General features: G+C 37.6%; 1 protein-coding gene across 8 annotated transcripts in view; it reads right to left on the reverse strand.

Annotated features, from left to right (window-relative positions):
- The window catches only part of PCDH9 (protocadherin 9), a 678,879-nt gene that overhangs the window by 505,206 nt on the left and 158,005 nt on the right, over window positions 1-15,668 (reverse strand). The gene's annotated exons all lie outside the window — the stretch shown is intronic.

A 15,668-nucleotide genomic window follows, 5' to 3' on the forward strand; every position in this document is an offset into this window, starting at 1 on the left:
CTCTATGAACTCCTGACATGGGATGAAGGAGATGAGGAAAGTCCTAAACATGTTACAGTTGGAGTTTTTCAACATCTGGATGATGAGGTAAGGTAGATCTGGACTATGGATAGTCTGTCTTCTACCCATGCTCATAAAGGACTGAGACTCTGTTGGAGTCATAAATTCTCCAAGGGAATAAGTCTGCTACAATTGTAGTTATTTGTATGAAATTATTTAATTCTCACTAGTTATTAAGTTCTGCAGTGCCCAAGTGGCAGGCTTTAGTCCTAACACAGGCTGCAATTGCAATGTAGTATGTCAAAAGCCAAAGCTAAGCTCTCCCCTGAAAAAATGACAATGATGCTGAAGAACTGAGAGCTGGAATTTGGCCAATTTGAAGATTTGTATAGGACAAATGGGATAAAGAAATAATCTTAATCAGCAGTGGGTAATTTTTGAAAGAGATAACCAGAAGGATGTTATTGTTCTTGTCAACTCTACCATTATATTTTGTTGTCCTTGATTTCTCTAGCTGAATTAGGAGTAGCATCTGCTTCTAAGCTGTCCATGCCAGACAAATTCCAACATAGTTAAGTCCAAATAATGAATAACCTATAAAGCAACCATTATTTGTGACTTCAGATTTTTTCATAAACTTTTTCTAAAGCAGTGGTTATGATTATGACTCTTTACCTTACCAGAAATCTGTAGCAGGTGTATATTAGCTGAAAGAAAGCTAGCATTTAGTTGATTTTTTACTTTGCTATGTGCTAGTTCTCCACCTAATCTCTTGCTCAGTTTACAGGTTTAGTATTCAGGAAATTGAGATAGTTGAAATAGTATGTTGATCTTCACATTTGGCAAACAATTATATGTCAGCATCTTCCTATAGCTCTTCCAAGCTACTTCTCACATGTCCTGACGGACAGCACTCTGGGTTTTGTAACAGTAATTGTCCTGCTTCGACTATAATTAACAATCACCTGAAAAAGATATGGCTTTACTAAGGACCCAGTGAAGTGTCTGTAACTATTCCTTGTTCAACAGGACTAAATGCAACATTATAGCCCTGTCAAAAGAAAACTTATTTATGGGTCACTGTGGTTTGTTTTTTTGTTTGGTTGCTTTTTGTTGTTTGGTTGTTTTTTTGTTTGTTTGTTTTTTGGTGGTTTTTTGTTTTGTTTTGTTTTGTGGTGGTGGGGTTTTTTTGACTGGTTGGTTGGTTTGGTTTTTTTGGGGGGAGTGGTTTTTTTTTGGAACATATTCACCGAATTGTAATTTGGAAAATTCTGTCTATTTTTTTTTAACTGTGAATTTAGCTTATTGGCAAGGATCTGAAACAGACAAGTCTGAGTGAAGGGACAGAAAGGCCAATGAAATGCATACATCAGAGAAGGCAGCGTGCAAGAGGCAAACCCCATTAGAAATTCACTCTGTAGCTTGAAAAAATATTTATATTTTTCTTTACTAACCTGTAAGCAAGTTATTACTGATACAGAAACCCACTGACACAACATTAAAAAATAACAATACAAGAACAATTATAAGGAGGCATTTTAAGGAGCAGAATTACAGTTTGGACATCGTTTGGAAAGGTCATTATTTACCCTTTCTAAAAGCAGTTTAAACATACCCAAATATATATGACATTATATTAAACATCCCCCAAGTGACACTGTATGCACTCAATCTGTCATTCTCAAGATACTCTGCTGCCCTCAAAGAAAGTAATAGATAGTATTTTAATAAATGAGCGAGCTACAAAATCACATTTCACTTTGAGGAGACTTTCCTACTACTTTACTCTTAACATAGAAATGGCAGGTACCTTCATCTAGGGGGTATTTTCTATATGCCTGTAGACCAAAGGACTCTATTTGAAATTGCAGCAAGAATTCTCCTTCTGCCCCTTTTCATTCAACAGAAAGTTTCTAGTGTGTAAGCTTCCACAGGGTAGAGCAGAGTATTCATGAGAGTGAATCCTCTCAGCTTGAGCATGTAAACTCTTTATTATTACCATGACAGAAATCTCATTTTCCAAGCATACTCTATCTCTTGCAGAATATACAAGGTTTAAATGCAGATGCAGTCAAAATCTCATTAATGACTCAGATCAACAGCTGCCATTGATCGTTAAAACGTAAATGCAGTGACTTCTAAATCTTAAAATGACACAGCAGCTGTACATTTTGGGAAATGAGAGAAACTGTGACTATAAGGTAACAATTCATGAATATTTTCTTCCTGCTACCTAGGTGTTACTGAGAATTTTCTAGTTAAAATGAAAAGAACAACATAGCCTTCATTTGACATATTCAAACTATCAGATGAAAAAAAAAAAGAGAAATGTTCCAACTTTTTCTTGATGTCTATCATATGCTGCTTTCTTGATGTGTATGTAAGTTTGCTTTCACTCTGAAAAGAACTGCTTGAAAAGAAACTTCGAAAGCTTCTCCCTTTATTTTTAAAGCATAAGATTTTGTAAATCCCTATGTTCTCTAAAGCAGCATATCTTACTGGACTATAAATTTTGAAATACAGTGACATTTTAACGTAAATGATCCTAAAACATCACTTGCTAGCAATGGATTAGAATTTAAAATGGGCACAAGTTGCAGGTAATGGCCACTAGTGAGACTCACTGCCTTAATCACTTAGCATTGCAAATAATATTAACTGTCAATTAGAGATATAGAGTAAAATAAAATAAAGACTTAAAAAAATAACATTAAAAAAATGAGGTGGCTATCACCTGGTATCACTAGCATTCAAAAACAATTGGTCCATCTCTATTTCTCAGTCCTATGTATTTAATGGAAATCAAGAAAGATTCCAACGGAACAAATTGGGAAAAAAAAAAAAAAAAAGTCCCATCAAGAAGAAAAACAACCAGAGATAAAAAAATAATCGTGGTTAAAAATACTTTAGTTCTAAATTTAACTTATAAAACCACAATTTTTTAAAAAGTGTTTATGAAATCTTTTAATTTTGCTGTGACATGCAATATGTGACCTGGTTGAACAAAATAATAACTAATCAAATAATTGTCAAGTACCTAAAATGACTGTGTGTTACAAATGACTTCTCAGGAAAGCCAATAAGAATTATCAGGTTAGTCCAGCCCAAAATACCTGTGACAAAGAAAGTGCAACTGGAGTATACAGGGACAGAACTTTGAGGAAGGCTAACAGCTGCAACCATTCCCAAATCCAAAAAAATGTGAAAGAGCAAACACATCCCTCTCACAAGTGTAATCCATCCACCTCAGAGAGCTCACCAGTTCTCCTGCCAGGCACGTTGGGATGTTATTCCTTAGGCAAACTCCCTCCAGTACCACACTTCCCAGTCTCTGCAAGAACTGATGATTCTCTTATTGTTCAGGAGAGTTAATAAACAAACTCATAATAAATTGCTGGTTTGCATCTTTTTTTACATTTCGGTGATGTAAATATCATCATTTTTATCTGTTAGTGTTTTAGTGTTCCTCTGAGTTAAAGAAAGCCAGTAGCAGGAAATTAAGTCTCAAGAGCTGTTCCTCATAAACTCCCTGTGATGTGTCTCTATCTGGTATAAAGGTAAAAGCAGCACATGCAGGATAAGAGCTTGGAGAGGAAAGAAAAAAAAAATATTTGAAAAGAGCAAGTAAATGCAAGCTCATGAACAGTAGTTATCTAGTCACTACAAATTAGAAATCCCTCCCTTTTCCATTCACCTCAGCCTGAATCACAGCCATTATTTCAACATACTTCCAAGAACAAGTAGTGTGGGTATGCTCCAGGGCTCTGTACTAGAAGACTAAGGAAAACACTGACAACAATCTGCAGACTTACGATGCATGAAAGAAGCAAATGTTTGTCACATGGCAGTTGCCTCTTACTGCTAGACTTGTCTTGCTGTTATTCATTATTTATCCTTTCCCTCACAATCAAGAAAAACAGAGACATCCTTGAATATCTTCTCATTTTCTTCTTGACTTGTAGGCCCTTACCTACCTATCAAGATGCTACAGCCTCAGGAAACTGTCTTGTCTCTGTACACCAAGTAACATTTGCATGACTACCATAGTAAATCTGTTTCAGGCATTTGGCTTTTACAGTTTAACCGTCCTCATCACAAACAAATTTCTTAATGGCTTTGGGTAGCAAACACATACAGAGCTTTGCCAACTCATCAAGAAATAGCTGAGTAGGTATGACTTGTGGTCATATTTATTGGCATTTCATTTAAAAACCTCTCCTGAATCATCATTTGCATCATCATCTAAGTCTGATCTCTTTTGTTCAATAACTCAATGCTTCTTGTCTGCTTGTTTGAAAAACAACAAGAAATCAAAACTCAGGACTCTTCCTCCTCTCAAAAGCTTGAGAATCAATAAAGACGTGTAGAAAGAGATTCCTCACCTTCATTAACAACACAGTTGAAAAGAGCAAAGCTTCTGAAAAGTAGCCCATCCACCAAGAACACAAGTGTAGTAAAATAATAAAAGCTGGCAGTCCACACTGGCACCACAAGACCAAATCCCTTTTGGCTAAAGTGCTTAAAGATTTCTATAAATGAACGGAGATTTGACAGAAATTCAGCCTAACCTCTCTGTGTACTGCAAGTGCTGCATATCCATGGCATTTCTAACAACATGATGTATTAAAAACTATGTAATAAAAAAATCGTGCTCCTGAAGCATGACACAGGAACAATAATCCATCTATTTTTTAATATACTGGAACAATTAATGCTGTTGTGCATATTTTATCTTTAATGTTTTGCTGCTGCTTGCTGTTTCTCTTAGAAACAAAAGAATCATCAAAAATGTCCTTCACACAATCCTGTTTATAGTTACAGTAAATGTCAGGACACCTGACTTCGTATAAAAACTGGAAACAAAATACAACTTCCATGCTCAGAAAAAAATGTTAGCAGCAAAAAAAAAATAATCCCTAGAATGCAAAAAGAGTGGGATTGGTTTGTTTCTTGTTTTCTTTTGGGTTTTCTTGGCATCTTCCCAGCCAAGTGGCCATGACTACTGCTTCTGCTTTTAGCCACTCACCTTCACAGCTGCAGCCAATAAATCCACTGACCTCTGAGCTTCTATTTGAGAAATACCTTTTATTTCCTCAGGTGGGTAGGTACAAGTTCTGTTATGCAGCCAAGCACTTTGTGGCACAGCTTCCACTATTTCCAGCAGTGACTACAGAAGAGAGTGTTTAATTGTTCATTCTGTGTAGCCTGAAGGAAGTATGGTGAGCCAGCCCATTCACCAATTTAGCCAGGTGTGTAAGGGAAGTTAGATATCAAGGTTAAAGAACTTAATTTAGACCCACTGTCAAAGATCTCTCCCCTACTCCTTCTTTTTTTTTTTTTTCTTTTGGGACTGCTTTCTGGATCTCATCCACCACTGAAAACCAAGCTGCCTTTTATTTTTCTCCTGCTTTTTCTTCTTTTTATTTTATTATTTTGTTTGTTTCTTTTCCCTCCACAAATGCAGAAGATCCAGTAATTCCAAGTAGCCTTTATATGGCCTTGAAAACATATAGTTTTGCACAGAAGTACAAATTTCTAAGACTAATTTTCTGTACTACTTTATTTTTGAGACTATTAACCTACAATGTGAGGATCTCACATTAGATGCAGAGCAAAACTACATGTCTTTAAGAATTTAGTCCAGAATACTCAGTAATATATATTCCAGATTGATAATATACTTCTGACCACAGACTGTGACTCCTATCTATATCGGGAAGAAGACCTTCTTTCTGTCAGTCATAAAAATCTGGGCACCATTTTCATCCTTACACAAAAACTCCCTCAGTGTAAAGGCATTACCTATTGCAAAAGGCTACAGCAGCTCAAAATATTTTAAGTTCACATGGTGAAAATACCTGTCACCAAGAATAGATAGAATATTTTTTCTTTTAGAGGTGTAATAACTACTGATATTTGTGTCTTGAAATTTGCCTGGACCATTAACAATAATTAAACAAGATGCTTATGTTCATTCTGTTTCAATATTGGCTTAAGTGTCCAGAGAAAAATGGCAATGTTTAATATTTAAATATCAGTTTGATTAAACATTAGAATGTTAAACTAATATTAAGGAAGGCTAAAGTGAGTTTATAGAATTGTCCATTGGTCTTTTGAATTACAAGTGCCAAAAATTATTTCTGAAGTTTGCCATGTAGACATTTTTTCAAAAAGTAGCCCAACCCCAAGCTCACATATGTCAACTGTAATTAATAAACAACATTTCAAAGTTTGTACTTGTTGCTGGGCTGCACAAAAAAATGCAAGTTTACCATAAGAAACATAACCTGCAGGATTCTGACTAAAATCAGGTATGAGCGTAGCCATTCAAAGGGTCAGGACAAAAAGTACTCAGCATCAATTCACCCTACTTACTCTCTAAAGTAAATAATTAATTTACACTTTTCTATTCTCCTGGAAATAAATGGAATTCACTAATGGAAAATACTAAATTGATAGACCTCTTAGTCAGGTGTATAACTTTCTAAATACCTGAGGAATTCCCCTAAAATCTACTTGGATTGGTCCAAATAAGCTTCTACACCTTTGGAGCCATTATATCTCCTCTCATGATTCATCCTTCCCCTTTCTACAGAAATATAATTATACACCAATCACTTGAAAGAGTTCAGTCCCATTTCTCCTGAAAACTCCCATCACATCAGTTTAAACTCAAAATTAAAAAAAAAAAAAAAAAAAAGTTCAGATTTTGAATTAATTGCTCATTTCAAAAGATATCCAAAAAGGCTTGAGACCAAAACTAACTAAATAAATAGATAAACTAAACAAACCAAACTAAACCAAATACCAAGAAAAGCACTCCCTAGAAAACAGCTGTTCTCAATCCTGAAAAGCTACAGGGGTTGTGGGAAGGAATAAATATCAATTGCCTGGGTGCAAATGTAAAAGCCTTCACATTCACCCATTTTACAACATAGCTGCAAATTATCAAAGTGCAATTTCCACTGAATTAAGGAGACAGCATATTATGCTTCCAGCTTTCAGTCACATTTAATAAAGAGAAACCTTTTTACTGAATGAACAGTACCCCTTGGCTACTTTTAAAACAATCCATTGAGAATACTACAATATTCCATATATTTATGAAAAGTGCTTTGTTTCTTTAAGGAAATACCCCAAAGAAAGATTATTCTATTTTCATGTACATAGAATAAAACTACAAATACTATAACTTTAGTGGTTGGTGTTTTGGTGGGGTGTTCTGGATTTTTTTGGCTTTAATTACTGACAACAGTAAAAAGATTGCTTAAGACTAGCTGTGTCAGAGTTTTGGATACCAAGTGTGACAGGCTCTGCAGGTGTACAGTGCTTTGCCTATTGATACAAATTGAATCTGAACATAGCAATTTATTCAGCAAATCAAACCAATCACTGGTCTGCAGTTTTCTCTTTCAGCTCTCATTTCCCAACCAACTACTCTTAACCACTTTGCTACTTCTGCTTTACAGCAAGGTTTCAACTGCTATTAGAGGTTGTTTTATGGTGAGGATATGGGGGTTTAAAAAACTTTAAAGACTGTTATACCCTTCCAGTGCTGCCATTAAGTGCTGCATCATTCACAACTGTTCCATACCAGTTGCCTGTCTCCAAACATGCTACCATTAAATGTATTTCTCTCCCCCTTACCCTAGTAAAAAAACTAACTATTGTTACACTGTGCAAAGCGTGTAAACAGTTTGCAAGTTAAATTTGTTCTAATAAACAGTGAATATTTGTCCAAAGAACAACATTACCTCAAATATTTCTTTTTTTGTTAAGAACCATACCAAAAAATAGGTTCTTTAATGCAATCCTGTTGTATGTTATTTTGTTATAAGATATTTAGGTTAACCAGTCACCCAAAACAACCAACACAAAAAGATCAAGGAATGAAAGTTAACACCAGATTTCCCAAAAGATATATGAGGACAGAGGAGCAACCAACTCAGGAAAAGCAGACTGCCAGTGAGCTAAAGGGGGGGAAACAACAGAGCAATCTTACAGTGTTGAGCCAATATATAACCCTGGATTAATAGCTAGCCTTGGCAAGACTCAAATGTGAAGATGCTCAAATTGGGCATCCCAGACTTGCTGCTACCAGAGGTTGTTGCTATGGTAACCAGTGACAGTCAGCCAACAGTAAAATGAATTCAAAAAAGATAGTTAGGAAATACTAAAGGAAGAAAGAAAAAGAAAAGAAGGCAAGAAGTTTGATGTCTGTAAGTAGATGCACAATTCCATCATCTGCTGCTTGCTCTACAGCAGTGAAGGAATCCATCACTGAAATGGAGCCGAATTTCCATTTTATCTCCATGATATTTGAAGGATATTCCTGCCTGTGTGAGTTTCTAATTGAAAGAAATTATTGTCTTGTTCACACGACAGCTTGTCAGTGACTCAGCAATCCAGCAAATTCAGCGCCTCTGAAAACTGCATGGAACTGTTAGCACATTGTTCTCATCTAAACTGTTTACAGGAAGCCTGGAGTGGCCCATTTCTGTCTTTTGACTTTAAATCAGCCTGGTGATGGTTCCACCCTGACATGTAAAAAGGTTCAATGGAAGAAGTATTTGTCACTGAAACAAAAGGATTTGGAACTTTACAAATCTGGTAGAAAACTCGGGGTTTTTGTGTGTGTGTGTTTTTTTTTTTTTTTTAAATTTCTTTTCTTCTTTCCAAACAAAGAACAAAGCGGAGGCTGGTCATTGTAAAAGCAAAATTCGGTTTAAAGGAGGCTTGCTGGAACTGCAATCAGTGGACCATAAATCACAGTCCCCATGCCCAGCTGTGCAGTGCTGCATAGAAGAAAAGGTTTTGGATGGCGGTGTCGCTTAGCGGTAGCTGTGGATGTGTATGCCAGAGAGGTAGAGACTGTTGTTTACTTGCTGTGCTATCAACGTGGTATGCTAGAAAGCACACTTTTTAGGAATCAGTGTGCGTGCACTATATTATCTTATCTCTCGCAAAACATTGTCCCAGCCCCCTGGAAAACTCCTGCTGGAGTACTGGTAGAAAGAGATAAAAATGAAGTACTATGTCTGCTAAAGCTGAAGTGCTGAACTAGACTTCCTTACAAGCACCTTTTCCTAAGATTGACTGTACACCACGATCAAGAGAATGAACACGAAAACCCCGTATTCAGCCCTAGAAATCTTCAATGGTTGATTTGTGTGCACGTGTAGTTCAAATCTGGAAATGGCATGAAGATGGGTAGAGATGAAAAAGCTGTGCAACAGAAGAGGCATGGAAGAAGCTGTTATTTTCAGAGAATAAATATCTATAGAGGCATTTACACAAAAATGTGCTTTTACAGAAATAGCAGGCACAACCACAGCTGGAGAAATTGGTATGGTTTGTCTCCCCTTCCAAGCCTGGGAGCATGAAGGCCCAAGTCATTTAACTTGCCCTTCACTTAGCTGTGCTCTGCTTCATTTTCTCCATAAGTAACAATATAATACAGACCCACTCAGCCTTTTAAAAGTGCTTTCATCTTTAAAGAAATGAAAAGTGCAAAGCGAGTGGTAAATATTGTTTTTGGAGATTAATACTGAGGTAATCAATATACATTATGAGACTGCTCTTACTCATCATGTTTCCCGCAGCTAAGGGAATACAAGAAATAATAATAATATTATTATTGTAGCTGGTAGAAATGCCCCTAGTGAAGGCTGCCAAGTTTTCTGGATTGTAGGGAAAACTGTGTTCTCATTTACTTATATTTTAGTGCAACTTTTGTTGCATGAAATCACCATTATGCCTGTCATCTGGATCAGATTGGCTTGGGGTTTTTATTAATTCATGTTTTGTGTTGATTGATTTACCAAATATTTCAGTAAAATAGTTTTTTATTGAGTTTGAAAATGAAACAAACTAGAATAAAGTCATTTAGCTAATACACATAATAAAAATTCTTCTAGTACTTTCTCTGAAGAGCTTTATGAAGGTTTTGAGCTACAACCTGATGCTAAGCAATGAAAGAGTACTGAGTTCACAGAGGTATCTTTTGTTAGATCTGTAAAAACAAATCCAAATAGATTTTGTCAAGTTACAAGTTTCAAAAGGTTATATGCACTCAAAAAACAGGACATGTCTTTTTTGGTAAGTAAGCTGACTTCAACTACAAGTATATGAAACTTTCCTAAAAGCACAAGCAATAAAATAAAACAAAACAAAACAAAACAAAACAAAAACAAACAAACAAAAAACCAAAAAAGTTCTAAATATTTTGAGAGTAACCTTGACAGTGCCAAAATATTTTTGAATTTTAGATTTAAAACGCTTGATAGCAACTCTGTCAACAAATACTAATCAGAGATCAGAAGTATCATTATCTAGTTGATTTTTTATAGAAAGTAGGCATATGGTAGAATTTCTTGTAGTTTCTTCATATTCAGAAAGATTAGCAGATTTTTTTAACAGATAAAAGGAACCTGTTATTTTTTTAGTAGGTGACTCATAATACTCACCTAGATGATCAGTATTCCTACAAAAAACTAGATCATGCAAAGTACAGTAAATGATGAAAGTTAAACAGAAATCTCTCATGTAAAATTCCTTGTTCATTTACTTCTCATGCATTTGAAACCATAGTAATAAGCTCAGTGGTCTGCAAGAATGGTACCAGAAGCGGGCCACTGTGGAAGCTCATGAGTTCCTCCAAACCTTTTCAAACCCCATGGTCTACCTGCCACCCTCCTTTCTCAGAGGACCTGTGTTATAGAAGGCAAGTGTGGACAAAGATGAAACTAAGAAGGTTTTCACACTGGAAGAGACAGTTCCTCTTTTTGCAGATGGTGGCTTCACAGTCCTTTTGCCATCCACATGAGCTTCAAGAGAACTGTAAAAGTGTAACTCGCACACATGCAGAATTGCTCACTTATTAAAAATTTGGAAAGGAAAAATATCCTGTAGCTCAGAATATAAAGTTGCTCTGAAAGGATAGATAGTTTTTTGAACATCAACATACACTTGCTTGTCTGTAGTTTCCCAAAATTTCCTCACTGTAGAGCCAGACCCTCCCTGACATAAATCGTTAATTAAGTTACTAATATACTTGGGGCAAGCCAATGTAAAAAATTAGTTTTCTTCACACAAATCTAGCCTGACATAGAAATAAATGGTGTACTCATTGATTAAAAACAAACAAACAAACAAACAAACCACCGCAAAAAACCAGAAGATAAGCCAAGAAATGAAAAAAACAAGCACTTTAAACTCATAAATGAAAGAAAATCCTTGTGATAATATGTACACTTACAAAGGTAAGCTAAGAACTTACTAGTTAGCCATCTGATCTAAAACTAATGTTACATTAAAGAATAAGAAGAAATCCAGAAGAGACATTAATGTAACACTCACTCTTGTTATTTCCATGGATAAACATTACTTCTCAATAAGAAAATACTTTTTTTTTTTTTTTCTCCTTAATTTCATTAAATAATGAAACACTTGTGCTTCTTCTAAGTACCTTTGAAGTGTTTGGCACTAGCCCTAATGCTTCACAGAAAAACCCCCCTTTTTAGCTTTTAAAGCAAGAACAGTTAGATGCCAGTCATCATCTTCTTCGACCCACAGGAAAATTGGGGTTTGCCTTTCCTGAATTCATTAATCATTGAAGTCCACCTAACACTGAAATAGTTCATGTATGCATGAAGTATGAGAATGGGAATACATTTTACCTGCAGTAGATCTGGTGTTGTCTTTATCTTTGTTCACTTAAAGAAAGAGTATGTTTTGTTTATCTAAATAAAAGTTACAGGCCAGGAACTTTTGCCTATGGACATACTACTCTTTAGGAGAAAACCAGTGAACCTGAAGTTTGCCAATAGGCTGTAGATTCAAGGTATTATATTTTGGATACTCCTTCTGTGGGAACTAGACAGTAATGTAAGAGGTGGTAAGAACTAAAAAAGACTCTCTCTGTCTTCAGTGGGACCAAGGTATAATTTCTGTATACCAGTTATTCTCAAGATATGTATTCATATAGCAAGGAAAAAGGAAAGGGTTATCATTTTGGGCAACTTAGCTCGAATTTGCCTTTTTAATACATATTCTAGTTACTCCAGAATGAGCATTTCCTAATTATTTCCCATATATTTAAAAGTAATTAATTTTGTAGTGTTCTTTCTCTAATTTCTTTTTAATTGTAGCTGAAGAAGAAACCACATATAAACAAGCAGAATATTCAGAACAAAAATTAATCCCACTAAAACCATCAGCAAGCCAAACTCCTTTTATTTGATCGTTTGCTAACAACAAACAAAAAGAGTTTGGCCAATACCTGGCTTAGCTATTTTTTTTTAAATTGAAACTTCTTAATTGTCTCACCTGCAGAATACTCTGTTTAATCATCTACCTGACAGTTTCTATCTAGGAAGCACAAATGGCCTAGCCTCTAAACCCACTAATCTGAAGTCTGACCCCTGATAAATCAATGTTACAATCTACAGCTTGCTGCCTTTTGCTTTAGTTGTATGTGGCATGCTTTGATGAATATCTGTCTTGCAGGAGAAACGTATGAAAATTATATCATGTGCAACTGGTTTGAACTGTTGTGCAGCCATGGGACATTGAGCCACTCTGGAGAAAAAGTTAAAATAACTACGGTAGATAAATGCCAGTTTCAGGGGTTCTGACATTATACTATATTTAAATTAAAGGAAATGTTATTCTGGTTCCTTCCTGCTCTGAACTTGCTGCTTTTTGCCTTTCAGAGGACTCTGACAAAATACATGATCATCCTTTGCCAAGTCTCTCAATTCCTCTTCAGTGCAGATGGCAGGGTTTATATGAGGAAATTTAAATGACCATGGACCTGCATAGCAATGTGAGGTAGCAGCACATTCTCAGTAATGCTAGGAGTCTGAGGACTGGCATCAGGTCATATTCCTACCACTGAATTCTGCATGTCCTAAGAGGCAGTTTTCATGGAGGTAGAAGCAGCACTAGAGAAACCTTCATTACCATGCAGCAGTCGTACAGATGAAATGGAGATTTATGAATCCCTGCCAAAGAAACTATATTATGGACTGTAAATTAAAATAGGGGCTTAGTACATAGTGAACTACATGCTAGAGAGGCTGATTTCCAGATTGCCTTCTCTGTGTCGCACCAGGCAGATGTAGAGACCACCCCTTGTGTATTGAGTTTATGTGACAAAGGATTAGTAGCAGGAGGGCTACAGGAGTGGCTTCAGTGAGAAACTGCTAAAACTGATAGAGCCAATGCCAACCAGCTCCAAGATGGATCCACCACTGATCAAGACTCAGCCAGTCAGCAACAGTGGTAGCACTTCTGTGATAACATATTTAAAAAGGGGGAAAAAATACTGCATAGCAGTAGTCAGAACAGTGAGAATATGTGAGAGAAATAACTCTGCAGACACCAAGGTCAGTGGAGAAGGACGGGGAGGAGGTGTTTCTGGTGCTGAAGCAGAAATTCCCCTTCAGCCTGTGGTGCAGATCATGGTGAGGCAGGCTGTTCCTCTGCAGCCCATGGGGATCCACAGTGGAGCAGATATCCACCTGCAGCCCATGAACGACCCCACACTGGAGCAGGTGGATGCCTGAAGGAGGCTTTGACCTTGTGGACAGTTCGAGCTGGACCAGGCTTCTAACAGGACCTGTGGCCCCGTGAAGAGAGGATCCCACGCTAGAGCAGATTTGCTGGCAGGACTTTGCTCCCACACTGGAGCAGCCTGTCCCTGAGGTACTGCACCCCGTGGGAGGGACCCATGTTGGAGCAGTTTGTGAAGGACTGTCTCCTGTAAGCAGACCCCAACATTGGAGCAGGGGAAGAGTGTGAGGAGAAAGAAGCGGCAGAGACAATGTGTGATGAACTAACTACAATCCCCATTCCCCACCCCCCTGCGCTGCTGAAGCAGGAGTATGTAGAGAGTTTGGGAGTAAATTTAAGACCAGGAAGAAGGGAGGGGTGGAGGGAAAGTGTTTTAAGATTCAGTTTTATTTTTCTCATTATCCTACTCTGATTTGACTGGTCATAAACGAAATTCATTTTCCTCAAGTTGAACATGGTTTTGCCTGTGATGATAATTTGTGAATGATCTCTCTCTGTCCTTATCTTGACCAACAAGCCTTTTGTCATATTTTTTCTCCCCTGCCTCCAATGTAGTTTGAATGTCTTCTGTGGACAGATCAGTTTTACTCCTCTGCAAGCCATAGTGCATTGCAAGCTCAAAGGACCAGATTTTGGTTTATAAATTAGTACTGCTATTCATGAATCACAGTCTTCTTAGATCTGTCACTGCACACTGGTGATACTTCCACCTGAATCACTAAATCCAAGTAATTAGAATTGTTTATTATGTATTGGTGAGAATCTTTCAGAAAGTACCTCAGGGAGAAATGCAATTTTGAATGAAAAGAACTAGAAAAAGTTTTTTAAGAGTCTCAGGAACAGCAAGCCTGCCCAAAAACCTGTATGGTAAAGGGATAAATTCCGCACTGAACTAACCCTCTGCATAGGCCAGTGTTTCAAGTAAGATGCAAGTGATATACAACCTGTAAATTTGATCTCAGAATAAATTAAAACATGCAACTGGTATGTTGAATGTCTAGGGCTTTCCCAGAGAAAGAGAAATGGATAGGAATTTTTCCAGTAGTCTTTAATTCACCCCAGACCATGAACACAACACAATTATTTCCTTTTCACTAACACCCCGGATGAAGCCAGGTTAATGGAGAAGTTTGCTTTAGTTGATGAGGACTGGGTTAGGAAGCAATTAAATAGTCTGGACATCCATAAATCCATGGGTCCAGATGGGATGCTTCCGTGGGTGCTGAGGGAGCTGGCTGAAGTCATTGCTAGACCGCTCTCCATCATTTTTGCCAAGTCTTGGGAAACGGGAGAGGTGCCCGAGGATTGGAGGAAGCCAAATGTCACTCCAGTCTTCAAAAAGGGCAAGAAGGAGGACCCGGGTAATTATAGACCGGTCAGCCTCACCTCTGTCCCTGGGAAAGTAATGGAACAGCTTATCCTTGGTGTCATCTCAAGGCACATCAGGGATAAGAGGGTCATTAGGGGCAGTCAGCATGGCTTTACCAAGGGTAAGTCATGCTTGACCAACCTCATAGCCTTTTATGAGAATGTAACAAGGTGGATGGATGATGGCAGAGCGGTGGATGTGGTCTACCTTGACTTCAGTAAAGCCTTTGACACAGTCCCTCACAGCATCCTCACAGCTAAATTGAGGAGGTGTGGTCTAGACAATAGAGTAGTGAGGTGGGTTGCAAACTGGCTTAAAGAGAGAAGCCGGAGAGTGGTGGTCAATGGTGCGGAGTCCAGTTGGAGGCCAGTATCTAGTGGAGTGCCTCAGGGGTCAGTACTGGGTCCAATATTATTCAATATATTCATTAATGATTTACACGAGGGAATTGAGTGTACCATCAGCAAGTTTGCTGATGACACTAAGCTGGGAGGAGTGGCTGACATGCCAGAAGGCTGTGCTGCCATCCAGCGGGACCTGGACAGGCTGGAGAGTTGGGCGGGGGATAACCTGAGGGAATTTAACAAGGGAAAGTGTAGAGTCCTGCATCAGGGTAGGAACAATCCCAAGTTCCAGTATAGGTTGGGGAATGACCTATTAGAGAGCAGTGTAGGGGAAAGGGACCTGGGGGTCCTGGTGGACAACAGGATGACCATGAGCCAGC

Source organism: Patagioenas fasciata, chromosome 1, assembly GCF_037038585.1.
Source record: "Patagioenas fasciata isolate bPatFas1 chromosome 1, bPatFas1.hap1, whole genome shotgun sequence".
Lineage (NCBI taxonomy): Eukaryota > Metazoa > Chordata > Aves > Columbiformes > Columbidae > Patagioenas > Patagioenas fasciata.